Consider the following 21,158-nt stretch of genomic DNA (forward strand, 5'->3'; position numbering starts at 1 on the left):
CCTGAATACAGAACTAAAATTAAGGGCACTCTTGTCCAATTGTCGGTACAATATTTTTAAAAAAACCAACAACTAGATAATATAGGCTGGGTCTTGAGGGGCATTGTTGATTCCACAGTCCCCAACTCCTCCACTTAGTAAGGGTTGGAATACTCATTAATAGTAAGACTGAAGCACTGTTGCAGGCTTCCCTACAGCAGCGCTTTCGATAGTGCTGGCGGGCAGCAAAGCAGAGTATCCTTGCTGAGCGGGGCAGAGATGCTCTCATTTTCCTCTCCCTTTCTATAGATAGATTCTCGAGGCCAATTCTTTCCTCAGCTACAATGGCAAAGATCTGGAGCAACTCCACCAAGGTCAACAGAATCACTCTAGATTACATGGGTGTAACTGCAATCAGAATCTGGCTCCTTATCTAATATTGTGGCAAGAAAGTTAGCTGTTTAGGTTAATTTCTGCAACTCAATTGGTTTATATAGGATGAGCACCGCACCAGAAAAAGTATAACAGGTCCTACAAAACAGCAGCTCCCACCTCCTCTTGAGGAGAATGGGGGGAAAGCATGGCAGAGATATACTTACACTCCTAGCTGGCAGATGAAGTATATTCACACCATGCAGCTGTTCTTTTGCAGGAAATGCATTACCTCTCTCTCCCGCTATAACCTCATACAATTCATAGTGGCTGACTTAATGCAGCCTTTCTGAGAGTGATGAAATTATCTACAACTCTTATCACTGTCACACTGTCTGGAGTAGCTCACGACCGTGAGTGCCTACCTCAGGGCAGACTGTCAGAAACCACTCAGATACCTCAAACTGGTGGTGTGTTCTATAATTAGATTTCACCAAGCCAGGAACAAATGTGAACTCCTGAATCACTGTACCCGTCTTACCATGGAGTCAGAGACAGTCCTCTAAGGGTATGTTTACACAGCAACTAGACTGCCAGGCTTGGAGTCTACACAGGAATGAAACAGCCCCATAGCCCAAGCGTGAGTTGGCTAGCGCAGGCCGGCCACGGGTGTCTAGTTGCTGTGCGGACATACTCTTAAACGCTCCAGTCTATCTTGCCACCCAGACAAACTGGACTTAGTGATAAATGGTCACATACCACCAAAAATAAATAAATAAAAAAATCACAATATTCAGGTTGCTTCCAGTCCCAAGAGACTAGTCAGTCACTTACCCCAGATCAGTTGGTATCCTAGATCTTACCCCAAAGATAACATCTGTAGCCAATCCTGTAATAAATTATCTAAAGGTTTATTAACTAAGAAAAAGAAAGGAGAGAGTTATTTACAGGTTAAAACAAGTAAACATATGCACACAAATGAGTTGCCATCTAAATCCCAAGAGTAATAGAGTTGTAGTGATCTGTCAATCCAAAGCGTCTTTTAGGGCAGACCCTGGAGGTAACCGCTGGGGATTTATGGGTTTAGTTTGGTTTCTCTGGCCCTGTGAAAGTTCAAGCAGCAAAGAGATGAAAAATCTTTATGTCACCTCTTTTTATTTCCCTCTTCCAGCATTCCAAGCGATGGGATGAGGCCTTCTGCACCTATTTCTCCATGAGTGGGGCAATTAACAATGGTTTCATCTTTTAATGGCCCATTTAAATTTTGATAGTCCTCCTGGGTGGGAGGGGATTCCTGTGCCTGGGTTCACAAGTTCAGAGCAAACATTTTCAAAGTTATAAAGCAAAACTTGCATACAGTAACTCCTCACTTAAAGTTGTCCCGGTTAACGTTGTTTCGTTGTTACGTTGCTGATCAATTAGGGAACATGCTCATTCAAAGTTGTGCAATGCTCCACTCTTACGTTGTTTGGCTGCCTGCTTTCTCCACAGCTGGCAGCCTCCCTATGCCCCCCCATCCCCACAGTGCCTCCCACCCCCCAGCAGACCCCACGGATCAGCGTTTTCCCCCTCCTCTCCCCCCGCCTCCTGCCCACAGCAATTAGCTGGCTTGCGGCGTTTAGGAGGGAGGAGTGAGGACTCGGCGCGCAGGCTCCCCCTTCCTTCCCTGTATCCTGAACAATGCAAACCAGCTGATTGCCCCTGGCAGGAGGCAGGGGAGGGAGGGGGAGCCTGTGTGCCAAGTCCTCGCTCCTCTCTCCTCCCTCCTGCCCCAAAAGTCAGCTGATTGCCCCATGCGGGGGGAGGGGGGAGTGAGGACTTGGCATGCCTCCCTGCTACCTTCCCTGCCTCCTGCCCATGGCAATCAGCTGGCTTGCAGCACTCAGAAGGGAAGGGGGAGGAGCGAGGACGCAGCGTGTGAAGTAAAGGGGGAGGAGGTGGGGACAGGGGAAGAAGAGGTGGGTCAAGGGTGGGGGCTTGGGGAAAGGGGTGGAGTGGATGGGCCGAGGGTTGAGCCCCCTGCCCCGGGCAAAGTCAGTGCCTGTGCTTGCAAGAACAGCAAGAGGAGCAGCTGGACAATCCATCCTCTTCCATTCTCTGACTCCACCACCTCAACCAAGCTTCATACTCAGCAGTGATGATTGTAGTATTAAATTGTTTCTAACTTATACCTGTATTAAATTGCTTGTTTAAAATGATTTAAAATGTATATAATGCCTTTTTTCTGGCAAAAATTTTTTTCCCTGGAACCTAACCCCCGCTATTTACATTAATTCTTATGGGGAAATTGGATTCACTTAAGATCGTTTCACTTAAAGTCGCATTTTTCAGGAACATAACTATGATGTTAAGTGAGGAGTTACTGTATTTTCTTATAGCGTGGAATACAGACATTACAAGTGAGATTATGGCAAGCAGTAATTTACAAGCATTTCATAGAGTCTAAACACTAAATACATTCTTATAAGACTAATACCTATTCTGAGCAAAGCTAACATACAGGTGGACTGGTCTGGTCTTCAGCTATGAGTTTGTTAGTTCTTAGCTAATGCCTGCAGCTGGGGCAAGAGCTGGTACCTGGTCTGCCAGCATCACAGCCACAAACTGAGAGTCTATTCTGCTAACCAAAACTGCATCATTTCCTTACATTTTAAAATGTAATTTAACTTGGGCACTGTTATTTAGTTCTTGTTTATTTCAGCTTGTGGTCTGTATTGTTTGAAAGAGGCCTGGTCTAGTTCCCCAAATGCAGGACTAGGAGACAAAGTCCTGAGTCAGTAATCTTGGCTAAGACACCAAATGCTTCTGTGGCCTTGAGCAAGTCACTTTGCCTGTCTGCCTTAGTTTCCCCATGTGTAGAATGGAGATAATGTTTATCTCCCAGGGATGTTGAGAATTCATTAGTCAACTGGTCTGTTTTTAAGTGAAAGGGGGAAGAGCATTTTACAAATGTTAAATATTGTTTCCTTGGGACCACACACACAGCATGGATACTTCAGAATCTCAAGAAATGTGAAGTTGAGAACACTGGGTTTTTCACCCCAGCAGGACCTGGGAGGGCTGAAGAGAGGACACACACAGTGATGGGGTGTGACTCACCACTGTGGCACCTCCTTCTGGCTGTATGGGAAATTAGCACTGAGCACCTCTTCTGGTGGTGTCTTGCCCACTGTCATCTCTGTTCCTGGACCCACGTCACACCCAGGACCACAGCATCCTCTTCAGTGACACTACCCTCCAGCTGTGCCACACTATGTTTCCCCCACTTCCGGGGGGACCTGCAGCCTACTGTCCAGCCACTCCCTTCAGTGGCAAACTGCAGTCCACGGTCTAGCCACTTCCCACTTGGCTCCAGCACCCTCTTTGGCCTTGCAGGGCCTCAGTCTGCAGATCCCTGCAGCCTGCCAGAGGCTGCCTTTAGCTCTCTGGGTCTCTGCCTGCAGCACTGCTCTGTCCAGGGTGCTTGCTGTCCTCTGCCTGTAAGGCAGCCAGTCTTCCTCCCTTCTCAAGCTCCAGGGAGTGACTGACCCTGCTCTTTTCTGCAGCCCTTCTTATATGGGCCAACCTGGCCATTCCTGTAAGCCCTTCTGTGATTGGCTGCCTCCTGCACAGTCTCCCTAGGACTGCTTTTAACCCCTTTTCTGCCAGTGTGGGGTAGGAGCCCCATCATACACCCTCCTCCTTAAGACCAACCACCTGGGTGCGGGGGAAAGAGAATTACTTTCCCTACTTCCCATGCAGCTTCACCCGCAGGATATCCCTCTCCTGCCTCAGTTTCTCCATCAGGAGGCACCATCTGCCTTACTCCTCCAGGGTCTGAGTCCCTATCGTGTCATGTTCTGCTCCTGTGTGGGTTCCCTTGTCCATCAGGGGATTCTTATCCACCCGTTTCCTATTACCCCCTGCTAGGTGTGAGAGATGGCTCCACACCAGGTCCACAGTAGTCACTGCCACATCCCTCTGGGCAGTCTCAGTCCCCGCCCGGCTCTCAGGCATCCCCTTTTTATCCCATCTTCTCCAAAGGGGGCATTGCCTTTTTAATATGGCCCGCTTCATGGTGCCGGAAGCAAGCCCTTTGCCTCCCCTTGGCCATGGGCCTCCCATTGTCCTTCGCTTGCTCAGACCCTTCCTCTGGGCTAGCTTCATCCCTGCAACAAAGAAGGCACTCCCTCCTCAGGTGCCCCTGTTGCCCACAAGTCCAACATGCCCATCTGCTCCCTGTTCTCCTCATAGGGAGGACTCTTGGGCTCCTGCTCCTTCCCAGTCTCTGGGAGAGGCTTCTGTCCCCACATCCCAGTTGGGGCACACTCTCTTCCAGTGTCCATGTTGCCCACAGGCATAACATTTACTTGGCCCAGCTGCCGGCCCTGGTGCTGGGTTTCCTCTCTTGTTCTCCATGGCCTCTATGGACCCCACACTTGCAGCATCTTGAATAGGTACAGCTGCTGCTCTGCTACTCACTGAGGCGTGCAGGTACTCCTGTGCCTCCCATTGTCTCTGCTGGGTTGTGAGCACCTGCAGCAGCAGGGTCTGAAGCCACCCTTGCTGCTTGTCGGCCTCTTTTCGCAGGGGCACCAACTTTGGAGTCCAGTCCGGGAAGCCACAAGAACCCTTTGCAAAGAAGGCCTCTGCATACCCCAACTCCATTGTCTCCAGCTTCTGTGTCCCACAGTCTCTCAACTCTGAGACAGGCAATCACCCCCACAGTCCTCTATCCTCCCCTGATATCAGGGGTGACAGTGTGCCCACATTCTCCACCACGTGTGACAGGCTGCGACTCAGCACTGCGGTGCCTCCTGCTGGCTGTACGGGGAATTAGTGCTGCACCCTCTTCTGGTGGTGTCTCGCCCGCTATCGTCTCTGTTCCTGGACCCGTGTCACTCCCAGGATCACAGAGTCCTCTTCAGTGACACTGCCCTCTGGCTGTGCCACACCATGTCTCCCGTCCCACCCTCCTGGGGGAACCTGCAGCCTACTGACCTTGGATGGGCCAGCCCAGCCCTGATTGGCTGCCTTCTGCGCAGCCTCCCTAGGGCTGCTTTTAACCAGAAGATGCCCCATCACACTCACCCACAGAGGGGAAGGGGCATGCAGCATGAAGCAATTTTTACTCTCCTAGTAGCTGGATATTGAAGTGTTCCAACTCCTAAGGGTGGGTGAAAGATTAATGACATGCTGAGGATAACTAAGGGAATTAGTAATGGCATACAGGGACTCTCCTGTAGGTCACTCGTTCAAGTCCAGCTAGATAGATAGTGACCACAACCTGTTACTGTCTGGTGGCCAATGTGAAATCAGTTGGTTGCCAAAGTTCAGTTCCAAGTGGATGAGAGTACACATCACCAAACATCCTAGCAGCACTGGGAATCTCAGCAGCGAGGCCCAGGAGTGGGTGGGCTCACCGTCCCATCTGTATAGGTGGCTCTTCCAGAACAGGATTGAAGCACATTGGCCCGGCAGTGTGAGAAAGCTTGCACAGCTACTACCCATGCCGTACCTATTCTGTGGGGGACAGGAAGGACTTCAGGCTCCCGGTTTATTAATCCAGCACCTTTCACCAGCTCTAAATTTTGTTTCAAAGAATTACAAAGGAAAACAACCCACTCTGTCCAGCTAACATATTGAGACCCTGTCTCAGGGAACTGAAGGATGCCTGGTGTACATGCTAACTGCTGTCACTGGTGTGCAGGAAAATCTGTGATCAGATGATTGGAGCATGCTGCTGCCCTTGCTCTTGTCTTGCCAAAAAAGAGACAGAGGGAGCAATAAAAAGTAATAGCTTTCCTAATTTGGCATCTAAAGAGAATGAGAGAGACAAAAACAATTACACATGCTTATCTTTCACCAATACCATCCTGCACCCTCATCAAAATGAGAGCTGCCTCATCATGAAGACAATACTAAAAGCATGTTTGAATGACACTATAACTTGCAAAGGGGAAGCCATACTATGGAGAACTGGCACAGGCCTAGGAGAGGATGAGGGTGACACATGCGCACCACTGTTCACGTTCCCTCTCCAAGTAGCTGCAGCTCTTGTACATGCTCACACCTGGTCCCACCTTCTCACGCCCCCAACCTCCTCAAATACTCCTGCATATATTTGTACATGAATGGCTGCATGATGTGCTTTGCTCTGTCTGCAATGCACTTAGTGGGCCTGATTCTTCTCCCTCTTACACCACTGCTGATGCCAATGGAGATAGACAAGAATAAAACTGGTGAAAGTGAGATCAAAAGAAGGCCCAATTCACAGTGATTTTTTTAATATATCTATGTAGACTATGGGTTTAGTCCAATGCTCACTGAAATCAGTGGAAGAATGCCACTGATTTCCAAGGCTTTGGATCAGGTCCTAGATGAGGGAGTATCTTTAGACACAAACTGTAGGCCAGACCCACAGTTGATATAAATCAGAGAAGTTGATGAAATCAATAGAGCTTTGTCAATTTACATCAGTTGAAGATCTGTCCCAGTGCGATTAACTTTTTTCAAACGACAAATCATGTATTACTCTAAAGACGAAGAAAAAGCCATGAAATCTGTTCTTTATGTTACTTTCTCCATGTCAGCAATGGCTGCAGTGGCCCCAGATAGACATGTTATGTGACCACAAACACCAGGGCAGACGGTTTGTGTGACTGTGCGTAGCTAGGGAACGGGCTCACACAATCAAGAAGGGGGTGTGAGGTGTTCACATGACAACCTCTCCATTACGATGCGCTCCATAAAATGGAAGAGTTTGAGAACCTTTGGTCTAACTTATATTAGATATAACTTGGGGTGCAGGGAGGGGGAATCAGTTAAAAAAAGAAAGCTGACAGATGTCATGACTCTGTTGGATTTTAAAGCAAGTCGCTTTTGCCTGCTATTAAGAAAGTCGCTGCTCCTCCATGAAGCCATCTCTTTATAAGGTTTCTAATGCGAATGCCTTCTCTTTACAGAGTTGTTCATGTCTGTGCAGACCCGTTCCGGTCATTAAAAGAGCTTGTTTTAAAATAATTTTGCCACAGAAAATGATGGAAAGGAATCACTTACAGAAGTGCAGTTCTCCACCCACTTCTTCCCACTGTAGTGTGCTCACAGTAGAATCCTGTGCCTCGTTGTGTACCAGAAGAGGGGTTATATATTATGGCTAAGATTTCAAAACAACAACAAAAGTGGGAGCCTAAACTTAAGAGCCTAAATCCATATGTGGGCACCTAAATAAGTGGCCTTGTTTTCAGAAGGGCCGAGCATCCACTAGTTCCCACTGATTTAACCTCACAGTTCCCCTCTTCTTTCGCACCAAGCCCCTTCTGTACATGGTGTTTGTACGATTGCGATAGTACTGACACACTCATGTGCACCAACAAAACATCCTGCCCTGCTTCTTGCATGGAAGTGGGTGGGGAGGAAAAAAGGATACTTTGATCCTCCCCCAACATTTTTGCCAAGCAGCACAACAAAAGGCCAAACCCAACCGAGTATATCTTCCATGGTGCTGAATATTTCTTCCTCTTGATACAATTCGTTTTACCCCTTGGCCAAAGGCCAGTACAAGGCCTATGTACCACTTCAGTTCCACTTAAAGCCTTCAAAATACAGTGTAAGTGGGACTCACGTGGTGCATAAGCCTCATGTTGGCCCTCTGCACTGCAGTGAATGTCACTTGGTAACGCCTTTGTTTTGTGAGACATTTGAGCCTTTTATTTGGCTAACTGCATTCTGAGGCAGCTCACTCTACTTTGTTCAGTCTCTTCTCTCCCCACTGGAGCCCCTTCAGTGGCCTCAGAGAACATCCTGTACCCTGCTGAGAGATCCACTCACAGGAGGACACAGCAGCTGGAGTGACAACGTGCATGGTCCTTCAATCTGGGCAAGGAGACTGAGAATTAAGTAAACAGCCTTGTCTCTCTAATATCCTGGGACCAACACTGCTACAGCAACACTGCATACAAGCTGGAAAAGAGGTGAGACCAGGAGATGCAGCATCTAAAAGAAACAAGAATCACCCGTCACTGAAAGTAGGAGGACTTTCAAATATGTAAGTGCATCACTGAAATCACAGCAGAAAAAAGTGGTTTTAAGAAAGGAATTTAGTCTATTTAGCAAAGGGGCCAAATTCATGCCTTGTATAACTTTATTGAAGCCAATGGAGTAACACCAGAGTTGGATTTGGCCTACCAGGATTAAATCATGGGTACCAGTGGGCAATATTAATTTGAAATATTCGGGCGGCGGGGGAAGGCGGGAGGATTGATCCACTTAAAATTCCAGGATAAGTTATTTTTTGGTCAAATCCACAGCTATGTTGATTAGCTTCACTCTGGTTGCTAAGCAACATGGTCCTTTGTCTATAGCTACACTGTTTTGGAGGAGAATGCGTAGGGATAAAATTAAAACAGCTTCTATATTACAAAAATTCAGTGGCTTTCCTCAACTAAATAGAAACCAAAATCTGTCTCCTTGACTTTCACCTCTCTTTATATATATATATAAAAAAACAAAACAAAAAAAACCAACCACACACTCTGAAGACAATTTTTTGAAAAAAAGCTCTAGAGGGTTTAATCTGAGAACATGTATTTTAAGGATGTTCTATGCCCAATAGAGAAGCCAGCACAAGTCACAAGCTCTGTAAATGCAACATCAATATTCACCTGCTGTATCCCTAACTGACATTTTTTTAAAAAGAAAAGGAGTACTTGTGGCACCTTAGAGACTAACAAATTTATTTGAGCATAAGCTTTCGTGCGCTACAGCTCACTTCATCGGATGCATTCAGAAATATTTACAGGTTTGCTGTTGTTGGTTGAAAAGGTTACTTTTCAGCCAGACATAGTTTGGCTTTTCCAATTCACCTTAATGAACTTCAGAAATCTATCCCATCCTGGCTCAGAAACTACATACTTAAATAACATATAGTTGTAGAAATGTTGAAAGCAAAACCATATGACTCTGGTTATGAAAACCATGCATCTGTAGATGCAGCATTTGTAGCAAAATTCATCTCATGAACTTTTGATTTCAATATATGCAGCTTTCTTTTAGGACCTAGAGCTCAGGAGTCCAGTAGGAAACAGCTTTTGGATCAAGAAATGCACAGAGAAAATTATATTTCATGAAATTTGTGAAAAACCATGAGCTTAGAGATATCTAAAATAATCATTTATCTGTAATAAAGAAATTAAAGTACTCTTATGTTTTGATATAAAAGGAAAACTAAAGCCCTGCTGTATAAACAGGGGATGGTAGGTGAAACATAACACATCACACAAACTACTGTGAATTTGTGCCTTTCTTCCTCAGTTTGTTTTAGTTTCCTCTTGAAAACACACATACAGACACACACACTCCGATAATACAACAGTAAGTGTTAAAAGAAAAATATACAATCCTTAAAGAGCCCAGTTTTCTTTTTGGCAGATAGGGCCATGGATTTAATTCTTGATTCACAAAAGAAACACCACAGGAAAATGTTCTTTACTCACTAGCATGTGGGCTGACTGGAGGAAATTTCCATATCCAGAAAAACGGGCATGGGAAAACGAACTTTTTTTAATGTTGAAACTCCTTTTGCACTGATCTCATGAGGAACTGACGGGTTTGAAAAGGAGAGAATTAGCCTTTTAACACACAGCCTCCGCAGACAATCTCACTGTTCCAAGCAGCCAGCAGAGGAGCCTGCCAAGCCCCAAGAGGGAGCCAATTACAGATCTAAATTCCTTTACTTGCATTCTAGGTTACCCGGGAGTGCAGACATCAGTCCTGCCTTTCGGGAGACATATGCCAAGGAAAAGACTCTGAATTTGTACTCTTCAGGCCACAGAGGGCTCAGGATCCTTCTTACCTACGATCATTTAACTAGGGGCCAAATTCTGCTCCCAGTCACATCAGAATTTAGTCCTAAGATTTCAGTGTGATTTAGACAGATTTGGCAAGTTATGCAGCCCTGTAATGGATAACATCCAAATAGCATTCTGCCTTTCCAAAAACCTGAGGATCTTGGCAAGCCGGGAAGGTATGCAAGAGGGGAAAAAACCTGCAGCAACAGAAAGAGAAGGGTGAGCACCAAAGGACGAGGATAGGGAGGAGTTGTTATTTATTTAACAACTTAAGTAACAAAAAACTCATTGGCAGCTAGGGAAAAATAAATTTCAAAGCTATAAGTAGCATACAAGGTTAACCATTCTTCACTGCCTGAAATCCTCGGCACATACTCATGATGGCTAGCTCCTCCAGTGCTCATACTGCCCTAGCCACACTTCTATTACAGCTCAGAGCTAGCGTGGGTATGTCTGCTCAAGCTGGAAATTACATCTTCAGCTCCAATGTATACATACAGAGGACTGTTAGTGAGTGCTCCCAACACTGTGGCTAGCATCAAAAGGAAGCAGGGGAGTTCACAACTGAGCATAAGGGAATTCCAACAGTTTCTAATCTCTCTCTCTCTCAAAAAACAAACAAAAAAAAACTAATAGATTTCCATTGCAAAAAGACTGGCATGGGACCTGCCTTGATAGCCTTGTTCCCAAGACTCAGGTAGGACACTGCAGGACTCCAAGCAGGCTGCTGGATAATTTACACTAAAGCCACTGATACTTAACACAATCTTAGATAGAAAAGGAGTACTTGTGGCACCTTAGAGACTAACAAATTTATTTGAGCATAAGCTTTCGTGAGCTATATGCATCCGATGAAGTGAGCTGTAGCGCACAAAAGCTTATGCTCAAATAAATTTGTTAGTCTCTAAGGTGCCACAAGTACTCCTTTTCTTTTTGCAGATACAGACTAACACGGCTGCTACTCTGAAACCAATCTTAGATAGAGTGCATAAAACATTGCTGTTCTTGATCAGCATCTCTCCTATTGGAATTAAATAATCTCTCTGTACATATATCACCACTGCCAGGTTCTTCTTAATTCAATTTCCTTCTTCTCTAGGTCTAAGAGAACCAGCATGTGAAAGTGTGAGGAAATCATGAGGTATGGCTCCCCCTTATGTACTGGAATGTGATTGTAGCAGAGAAGTCACACAAAGCTCATCAAAGCCAGAAGATTGTTCTCATCAGAAGGATGGCCTAGTAAATAGAGCATTGGACATAGATGTAGGAGACCTGGATTCAGGTCATGAGTCAGCCATAAACTTCCTGTGTGACCTTGGGCAAATCACTGAATCTACCCTGTACCAAAATAAAATAGGAATATTTTCCTACCTCAAAAGGTATTAAAAGGAGGAAATCTATTAATGATTGTGAGGTTCTCAGATACTACGGTGATGAGGGCCATATGAGTACCTAGACAGGACAGAACATCTCATAAGACTCACATGCCATTGGATCAACAACCTGCTGCACTATTTTCCTTTCTGCCCTTTCACATGTGGGTGTTCTAGCTCAGTGGCTCTCAACCTTCCCGGACTACTGTAGCCCTTTCAGGAGTCTGATTTGTCTTGCGTACCCCAAGTTTCACCTCACTTAAACTACATGCTTACAAAATCAGACAGAAAAACACAAAAGTGTCACAGCACACGCTTTCTCATTTTTACCATATAATTATAAAATAAATCAGTTTGAATGTAAATATTGTACTTACCTTTCAGTGTATAGTATGTAGAGCAGTATAAACAAGTCATTGTCTGTATGAAATTTTAGTCTGTACTGACTTCACTAGTGCTTTTTATGTAGCCTGTTGTAAAACTAGGCAAATATCTAGATGAGCTGATATACCCCCTGGAAGACCTCTGAGTATCCCATGAGTACAATTACCTCTGGTTGAGAACCACGATTTAACTTAGCCAAATCTTCTGAGCAGTTATAGTTATCTAAACCAGAGCTGGAAACCAGGCTCTTTGGGGTTCAAAGGAATGGCATAAGAGGGATAGCTTCAGATCAAGCTAATCAAATTTGAACCCACTCCCCATTTAAAAAAAATATTTGCATTCAAGGTTTTGATTTTGCACATCTCTGCTATGGTATGTGTGGCTGTTACAAAATAAGGGCATTTTCATAACAGTGTGATGAAATTTGATGTCAAAATCAGTTACATGCAGAAATCTATGCATACCAAAATGAGGATATTTTTCTCTGTGTTACAATGCACATTTAAGGCTTTGACTTCAAGTCATCTCAGGCAGAAGGATTGACATTTACAAGGGAGCTGTAGCTAGGTTGTCCTGATCAGCTGCAAAGAGCAACGAAAAAAATGTGATAAATAACCAATGACAGGTAGTGTTAAAATATAAACTCTGCTTCCCAACCAATACACATATGGGCATAATGTCCATCTTCTTAACAGATATATTTACTATTCTACAAACAATTCATTGACTTTGATTATGCTTGTGATCATCTTTTCAGTTGCAGTGGGGACATGTGTTAGGAGAAGCACACCATTCCCTGATCTTTCTTTTGAGCTGTCTTCAGAGAGTTTTCTGCTTGTGTTTGAGTCCTTTCAGCAGCCAAGACAGATGGTGTCTGTCCGCACTCTCTGCCCAGAATATGAGACTCTTTGCTGCACGCCCAGTGACTTCCTACTGGTGATCAACGAATAAAACTGCCCTTGTACTTCAGGCTACCCAGGATGAGACGACAACAGTCTGCAGAGCAGGCTGTCTGAATAGGAAAAGTGAAGGGTGAAAGGAGACGCAGAATGGATTGTCTATCCTAATGGCCTCATGAGAAATCCCGGGAAGCGCTGGGAGTGAGGGGGAGGAGGCAGAGAAGAGGAACTTGTGCAATGCTCCCTTGCAAAGTTGCTGCTCTTCCACAAAATCTTACATGCAGTGGACAGAGCAGGCAGCCAAACGACGTTATAAGGGAGCATTGCACAACTTTAAACGAGCGTGCCTCTAATTGAGCAGCGACATAACTTTGAAACAACGTTAAGTGGGAGGACGTTAAGTGAGGAGTTACTATATAAGGGAAAAAAAATGTTTTCTCTTGGTGTTTTTTCCATGGCACCATCACTGCATCACCACAGGGGAGTGACATTGACTGGTGCTGCTGCAGGAGGTGGGGATTTCTAGGCGCAGGGAAGTCACGGCCTGGCAAGCAGCCACCCCGCACAAACTCTGCTTGAGTTAGCAATAATCTATCTTGTTTTTCAGCAGCCAGTAATCAGGAAATATTCCTTCATGCTTATGCTGAACAAGCACCTGCCATCCAAAATGGGTCATCTGTAGTGTGGGCAAAGTTCTCATATTTGATATAGGTTAGCTCATTTTGAGAAAAAAGTTGGTTTCCAGGACACAGTACAGGAGCAGACGAGGGGAGCACAAAGTTGCAGCACACCAGCAGCAGTGGTCAGAGGCTTTCTAGGAGAGCAGCTTTAGGGGCCTTTCTTACAGCCCCTTTTGGAGTGCTGACAGCATACACTCCCCCAGCTCTGGCCTTGGACTGTCAGCTAAAACACTGCATGGCAGGGAGGGAGACATGCTCCCACTCCATACAGCTACTTCCCCTTAGGGGCATAGAGTGCTAGGGAGGGTACTCTGATCCCCTTCACAATGTGTTTGTGCAGAACAAAGCACTGGGTTTCTGCACAAGAGGAAAGGCTCACAGCCCACTTTCCCACCTTGGGCACTTGTCTACAACTGCCACACTCGTGAGGTCCAAGATACAATAAAGACAGAGCACCTGTCATTCAGAGGTGCCGTAGACAGTCCCTGGACTTTATGAGAACTGAAGTTCAGAAACATGCTCATTTTTTCCTGGAGGCTGAAAAGGTTTCCTGTTTGTTCTAAGACAAGTCTAGCTGCTTTGGGAGCGGGAGGGGGCACTTTCTGTGCTACTTCGCCACCTGTGTGCAACCACAGTAAAGTCAATGGAGCTGCACAGAATGCAAGTCAGTGCAGATTTAATCACACCGAGCTCTGGAACCAATGTCTGTTTGCAGACTTCAGATAGTTGTATTAATCTACTGAGAATACAGGGAAGAGAGGAAATTGCTCTGCTGTGACATACCTGTATGCAAATGTAAGAATCTGCTACCAGAGAGACTGCAATGACATTTTCACACTCAGGTAGGTCTACACTGAAAAAAAAACAAACAAAAAAGTCCCACTATAGCAAGTTCCAGAGCCCAGGCCAACTGACTCAGGCTTGTGCATTTGGGCTAAAAATAGAGTGGACATTCCTGCTGGGTTTCAGAGCGCAGTATCCTCCCCAAACCCAACCATCTACACTGCTATATGTAGGCCCAAAGTGCAATCCCACGTCAGCTAACCTGGGCTCTAAGATTTTCTTCCATGAGTTGTTTGGGTTTTTTTTTAAATAAAGAAACACAGCATAGACATACCTGGGTCTCTGGCTTACAAGTATTTGTCAGTTTCACTGAGGACCCCTTTTAAGTGATGGGTAATGCTGCTGAGTTACTCTGCATTTTACAGGTTTCAGAGTAGCAGCCATGTTAGTCTGTATCCGCAAAAAGAAAAGGAGGACTTGTGGCACCTTAGAGACCACAAGTCCTCCTTTTCTTTCTGCATTTTACAGAGGTTCTCAGACTTTTTGTATCAGCAACCCCTTTCAGACAGCAAGCTTCTGAGTGCGACCCTCCTCCCCTTATAAATTAAAAACACCTTTTTATATTTAACATTATTTTAAATGATACATTTATAACTGTACAAGTTAAAATGAATTTACCTTTTCTCACTGCTTTTAAATTAAGACTAAAACATATTTTTATCAAATTAAAAAATAACTTTTCTGCTTATAATGATAAAATAGTTACTGTTTAATACTGGGGGAGGTACAAATAAATTGTCAATATCACTTTTCACAGTGGACTTACTCGTGCCCCATTGCCACCCTTACTTCTGTACTGCTGATGGCAGGCGCTGCCGTCAAAGCTGGGCGGCCAGAGAGCAGCTGCTGCTGGCCAGGTGCCCAGCTCTGAACTGCAGAACTAAGGATCGCAATGTCATACCATGCCGCCCTTCCTTCTGCGTAACGTTTGACCTTTGTGCTGGGAGGCGTGGGCTCGGGGGGGGGGGGGAAAGAGGAATTAAGGCAAATTTTGGGGTGACTATAGTCCCCGAAAGCCCCCGCTAGTGCCACCCCTGCCTGTGTGTGACTGTTGAATTATAAAAAATTCTTTTAAAAAGAAGTCGAGCTCAGTATTCTGATTGGTCGGTTTAATGCAGCTCTTCAGCTGCTGAACCGTCAAGCCCTCGAATGTTGTCTCAGTCCCACCTGAAGACAACAAACCTGCGCGCACAATACTACAATCCTCAGAGTCCAATTGCCTTACAGTGGTGATAATACAAATGTATATTTTGTTTGGCAACAACGATCGCTGCATCATACGTTTACAATACTTTTTGAAGTAAATACATTGCGACAGAAAGGTGTGTGTCATTTTCTAAAAAGCTGGATTTAAACGATCTATTCTATAGCAGTTGCCCTTTGTTTCGTGCAGGTACTTGCCACCCGCCACGTAATAATCTCATGACCCCCAGTTTGAGAACCCCTGCTCGAACATAAATTAACAGGATTAACTAAAACAATGGTGTCTCAGCTTCTTAAGGCAGTCCTAAAATGGCATGTGGAGTTGCTGCGTGCTGTTACTGCCACATTTCACCCTAGAGGCGGGCTGCATTTCAGTGGAGGATGAAGCAATTGACACTAACACACGGGTGTATCCTTCTGGGTTAATTTGGTACTTTCTATTCCTTGTGTTATGCTGAGCAGGGTAGTAAGGGTCACAGGGACAAGCAGCATATTCATAAGCTGACAGAAACCCTTAAGACTCAGTGCTGTTTGTTCAGATACCTTTTGAAGGGCCCTGCAAACTGCAGTGTTCCAGAGACCAGCGGTGGCAACTCCCCTTTCCCTCCCAGGAAATGTTGTATAAAAGGAATCTCTCTCTCAAAGCAATCATAGCACACTCAAAGCAGGGCCAGATTAACCTTTTGTGGGCCCGGCGCCAAACATATTTGTGGGCCCCCATGAAGGCAATGGAGCATGGTGTGGAGAGATCAGTCCCTGGAGTGAGGGACCAGCCAGAGGCAATGGGGCATGGCATGGCAGGGGAAGCGCCGCTCTGCCCAATGTAGGGTGACCAGATGTCCCGATTTTATAGGGACAGTCCAGATTTTTGGGTCTTTTTCTTATATAGGCTCCTATTACCCCACACCCCCGTCCTGATTTTTTACACTTGCTGTCTGGTCACCCTAGCCCACTGCGAGGGCACTATTTACAAACCGGCAGTTGCCAGACGCACAGTGGTCTGCCCGGTCCTGTGCTGCCAGCTCCCATCCCACACCACACACACACCCTGCCCAACACCCCCTGACTCTCAATGGCAAGAGGCCCCCCAGACCCACCCACAAATGCACAGCCCCCTGCCTACAACCCCACCACAACTGCCCAGCACCCACCCCCCAGAACCTCCACTCCCTAGTGCCCCAACACACAGATCTTCCCCACCCCTTCACAGCCCAGCACCGCCCCCCCATACTCCCCACAGACCCACTCCCCTACACCCTGCCTGCCGGTCGCACTCACCAGCCTTGCTGGGAGGCGACTGTGTCTGCCGGGCTGAGCTGGCAGCACAGCCAGGGCTGGTCCCAGGGCCAGTAATTGCTCTGGCCTCTCGGAAGTAGTGCGATCAGCCAGGCCAGGACCTGCCCCAGCCGGGATTCCTCAAGACGCATTCGCCTGGAGGGGCCCAGCCAAGCCCTCCACACTGTTTCCCCCCAACACATACACCTGGCTGAGACTGGCCACGCTTCTGCACCAATCCCAGGCTGCTCAGCTCTGGGGAGACAGGTGGGACCCCACAGGTGGTGGGAAGCAGAGACTGCCCAGAGCTGGAGGTGCACTGGGGTCCGGCCAGGGGACTGAGACGAACAGGGGGTGGGGCCAGGGGGTGGAGAGGAGCCCTCGACCAGCTGGCGGGCTGGCCAAGAGGAGCAAGCAGTGGGTGGGGGGAGCCAGCGGGGTCTCGGGGCGCAGTGCAAGCAGAGCAGGTCGGGGCCCCTTCTGACCATGGGCCTGGCTCCATGGAGCCACTGTAAACCCGGAACTGACTCAAAGCCGTGGAAGAAGCAGCCTTATCTTGGGACGGCCACTAAAGAAAACCTAACGTAATGGTAGGAAAGGTGGACGTTCATGGGATTGCTTGAAAAGTGGCGAGAGAGTTTAGGTTAGATTATTAGACGTCTAAGAGGCAAGTGCACACTCCAGCTACGTATTCCTCTCTTTGGACAGCCAAGGCTTTTCCTTCCCTTTAAGCCCAGAAGAGGCAGCCATTCCAAGATGAGGGAAAGTGGCTTTTCAACATAGCTGTTTCCCAATAGCAGTTAGGGGAGGGAGCAGCTAAGATGAGTCACCAATTTTTCCTCTTCCAGGTGGTTTTCCATACAAGGGCACAAAAAATGGTTATTGCCTAAAAGGATGTGGAATGGGTAGGTCAGGGGGCTGCTACTGGATGTGGGGGCTAAAGCTTTACAAAAAGGAAGGGAAAATCTTCTTGTAGCCAGGCAGGAGCTCAGAGGAGAACTGAAGCCAGTTTGAATAAGCTACTGCTCGGGAAAGATTTAAGTTTTGTCTCTGTAACTGAAGTTATGTGGTTTGTTTTTTAAACATCAACTTTTCATAAAGTGTGCTGAGAAGAGATGGCCAATGACAGCCTGGTTTACGGACGCCACACCTCTCTGCTCAGACTATGGCATCAGCAGCATGGTGTCGTCTGGCCATGGTTTTTGTGGCTGCAGCAGAGCCCAGTTCCGAAGAGTCTGAAAAGCAGAGCACATCAAGGGGTGGGACAAACACCTGCCCTCTCATTTCTTTGCAGACAGCTGGCATTGCAAACTTTAAAACAAGGACTTCAGCTCTTGGTTGCTCGTTCAAACACGTCCACAGCTCAGCAGGGAGTAAAACAAAGCGCACATACCTTCCTGAAAACAGCCTTCTCCACGCGCTGGGAGAGCGTCCTGAAGAAGCACCACTCTTCTAGCTTCAGACTAGCATCATTAGACAAGACTCTACTATTGGCTGCACCTGGGAGAACTCTCCTGCACCCAGGTTTCCCCCTTCCGGCTGGATGTGCTTCATTTGGCTAAGGAAATTGTGGAAGGAAGGAATCAAGATGATGGAGGCTCTCTTTCCAGTCTTCTGTACCACCTGTCACAGCACCCACCGGTCCTTCACACAGTAAGGATGCTGTGGCCAGCGCAAGGCTTGGTATGTATTATCCAGGTCCCCACTGCATATAATGAAATCGCCCAGGTACCCAGATCACACCATCAGCACATGATGTTTCTGGAGCAGCAGAGATTGAGACAATCTGTATATAGTCCCACCTTTCTGCCTCCAGTCCAGCCCCTCTTAGTAAAAACTTGGATCCACCCCGGTAATAGATGCTGCTTACACTCAAAACTTCTCCATCCTGAACTCCAACTATTGTTTCAAGCTCTTTTCTTTCTGTACTGCTCTGTCTAACGCTCACAATGTGGCCAGATACAGATTAACACAGAAATAAGACAGTTAATCTTATCTGGGCAGAAGGCTCCTGTTTTCTCAGCATGAAAGAAAAAAAAAATTCCATACAACTAGTTTTCGTAGCCAATTTGCTGACAGCCAGGTAAAGGATGGCTCTTCAAACATGTAACTTATGTGCTAGAGAAAACAATCTATTAGACATTTTAATTGGTTTCATCTGGGTTTCATTACATGGAATAATCGAGAAACATACACATTCTATATTGCAGAAGCAAGTTACTCCACCCCATCACCCAAAGGTAGAAGGGTTCTCTTTATTCCTGAACCCCTACCCCTCCATCCATTGTCTGTGGCACATATAGGGGTAGAAAGTGCATGAGTCCTTGGTCTGTGGACCAATTACCCTAACCAATTCCTCTTCCACCCATGAAAAGTTCCTTCATGCCCAGGGATCTATAGGCACCAGCTGAAATCTCCAGATCAACAGACCAATGCAAGCTATAGTTACTGTTAAACAACATATTGTATATTGGGAAAGAGGAGAGAAACAGACAAAATATTTACTTTACTCATGTGTAGACATAGGTACAGGAAGCTGCAGCACCAGAGGTCAAGCAACGTATGTTACAAAGATTGAAGACTGACAGTGGTGAAGTTAGATGGCAGAGTCCATGTCTGCACATTTTGCTTTGTTCTGTCCCCCAGTTTATGGTGAGCTGACTCCAACAGAACAGCACTCTCTATTCTCCCCAGTATGCCCTCCCAGTCATCAACCCCTGCAGGCCAGGACTGCCTCACACAGAAATTGCACTGATCTAACTCCATTTCTGAGTTGACTTAGTTACATTGGTGCTATCCCCTACGTAGGGTTGCCAACTTTCTAGTCACACAAAACCGAATACCCTAGCCCCACCCCTTCCCCGAGGCCCTGCCCCTCCCCTACATTCCCCCTCCCTCTGTGGCTTGCTCTCCCTCACCCTCACTCACTTTCACTGGGCTGGAGCGGGGGGTTGGGGTGCGGGAGGGGGTAAGGGCTCTAACTGGGGATGCGGGCTCTGGGATAGGTCCAGAAATGAGGGGTTCAGGCTGCAGGAGGGGGCTCTGGGCTGGGGTAGGGAGTTGGGGTGCGGGAAGGCATGAGGGCTCTAGCTGGGGGTGCAGGGTCCAGGATGGGGCTGGGCATGAGGGGTTTGGGGTGCAGGAGGGGGCTCTGGGTTTGAGGGGGGGGCTTAGGGCTGGGGGTTGGGGCATGGGCTTACCATGGGTGGCTCCCAATCAGTGGCACAGCAGGGGGGGCTAAGGCAGGCTGCCTGCCTGTCCTGGCGTGGGGCTGTGCGCGCCCTGGAAGCAGCCAGCAGGTCCAGGTCCCAGGCAGGACGCACCGCTCTTGCCTGCAGGCACTAAATTTAAATCCTCATCTGCAGGGTTGGATTTCCAATTAGGCCTGTGCCTAGGGGCACCCGGCATTGTAGGGGCACCTTACCTCTCTAAAACTGTGTGCAACACAAAAGGCAACTGCGGGGAGGGGGAGGGTGCTGAAGATGCTGTGCCTAGGGGCGTGTAAGGTGTAAATCCGGCCCTGCTCATCTGTTGTGGTACAACTGAAGCCTGAGGGTGAATAAGGCCATGGATATTTTCAAGAGCCCCACTTGTGTGGTAGTTTAATCTGAGGCGATTTAGGTACAGGCCCAAATGAATGCTTAAATCAAAGCAGAAACATCACTGGCCTCAGAATAAGAAAAAAATTTAAACATAGCTGGTCTGAAAATAAATATTTGTCTAAACTTCCAGACGGCAAAGAGTTGCCTTTTCTTAGGTGATTCCTTAGTGCTGCTTATCGGAGAGGCTTTTCCCTTTCTCTGCCTTCCCACCTTTCAGGAAAGCACAGGCAAGTGCTCGGAGCACAGTCTTTCTCTCCAATTCCCACTGCTGCTCGAGAACAACCACCTCAGCTCCCCAGCTGTCAGTCAACACAGAGGAGAGCCATGTAATCATGTGCTGATTACTATGATGTCCTATGAGAACAGTCTCACTCAGATGATGTACCTCAAGTAAATATACTTAGATTTCCACACATGCTATCATAGTTCCAGATGACTTTGTGCATGCCTCCATGCCTGGCAGAGAGTGCCCTATTACCTAGTGAGAGTAAATATGCCTCCTAGGTTGTCAGCAAAGCAAAGCTCTAATTAAATGATTGAGAGTACCAGACAGATTTCTGAAACTTCTGTATATCCAAGCTCCCAGTTCCATGCAAGACAGTGGCTAGGATGCAGTGTGGAGAAGTCTGGGTTTTTGTTCTTGTTGTTGGTTGCTTTTGTTTTGTTCTGATTTTGTTTAGTTGTTTTGTTTTTAACTCACTTTCTTTTTGAGCTGATTCAT

The 21,158-nt window shown here is 46.7% G+C and overlaps 1 long non-coding RNA gene across 1 annotated transcript; it reads left to right on the plus strand.

Annotated features, from left to right (window-relative positions):
* The first annotated feature begins 8,058 nt into the window (after nt 1-8,058).
* On the plus strand, nt 8,059-15,045 carry LOC122464062. Its single transcript, XR_006287915.1, has 2 exons — nt 8,059-8,377; nt 11,278-15,045. It is a non-coding gene; the product is annotated as an uncharacterized LOC122464062 (long non-coding RNA).
* The last annotated feature ends 6,113 nt before the right edge of the window (nt 15,046-21,158 follow it).

Source organism: Chelonia mydas, chromosome 1 (genome assembly GCF_015237465.2).
Source record: "Chelonia mydas isolate rCheMyd1 chromosome 1, rCheMyd1.pri.v2, whole genome shotgun sequence".
NCBI lineage: Eukaryota > Metazoa > Chordata > Testudines > Cheloniidae > Chelonia > Chelonia mydas.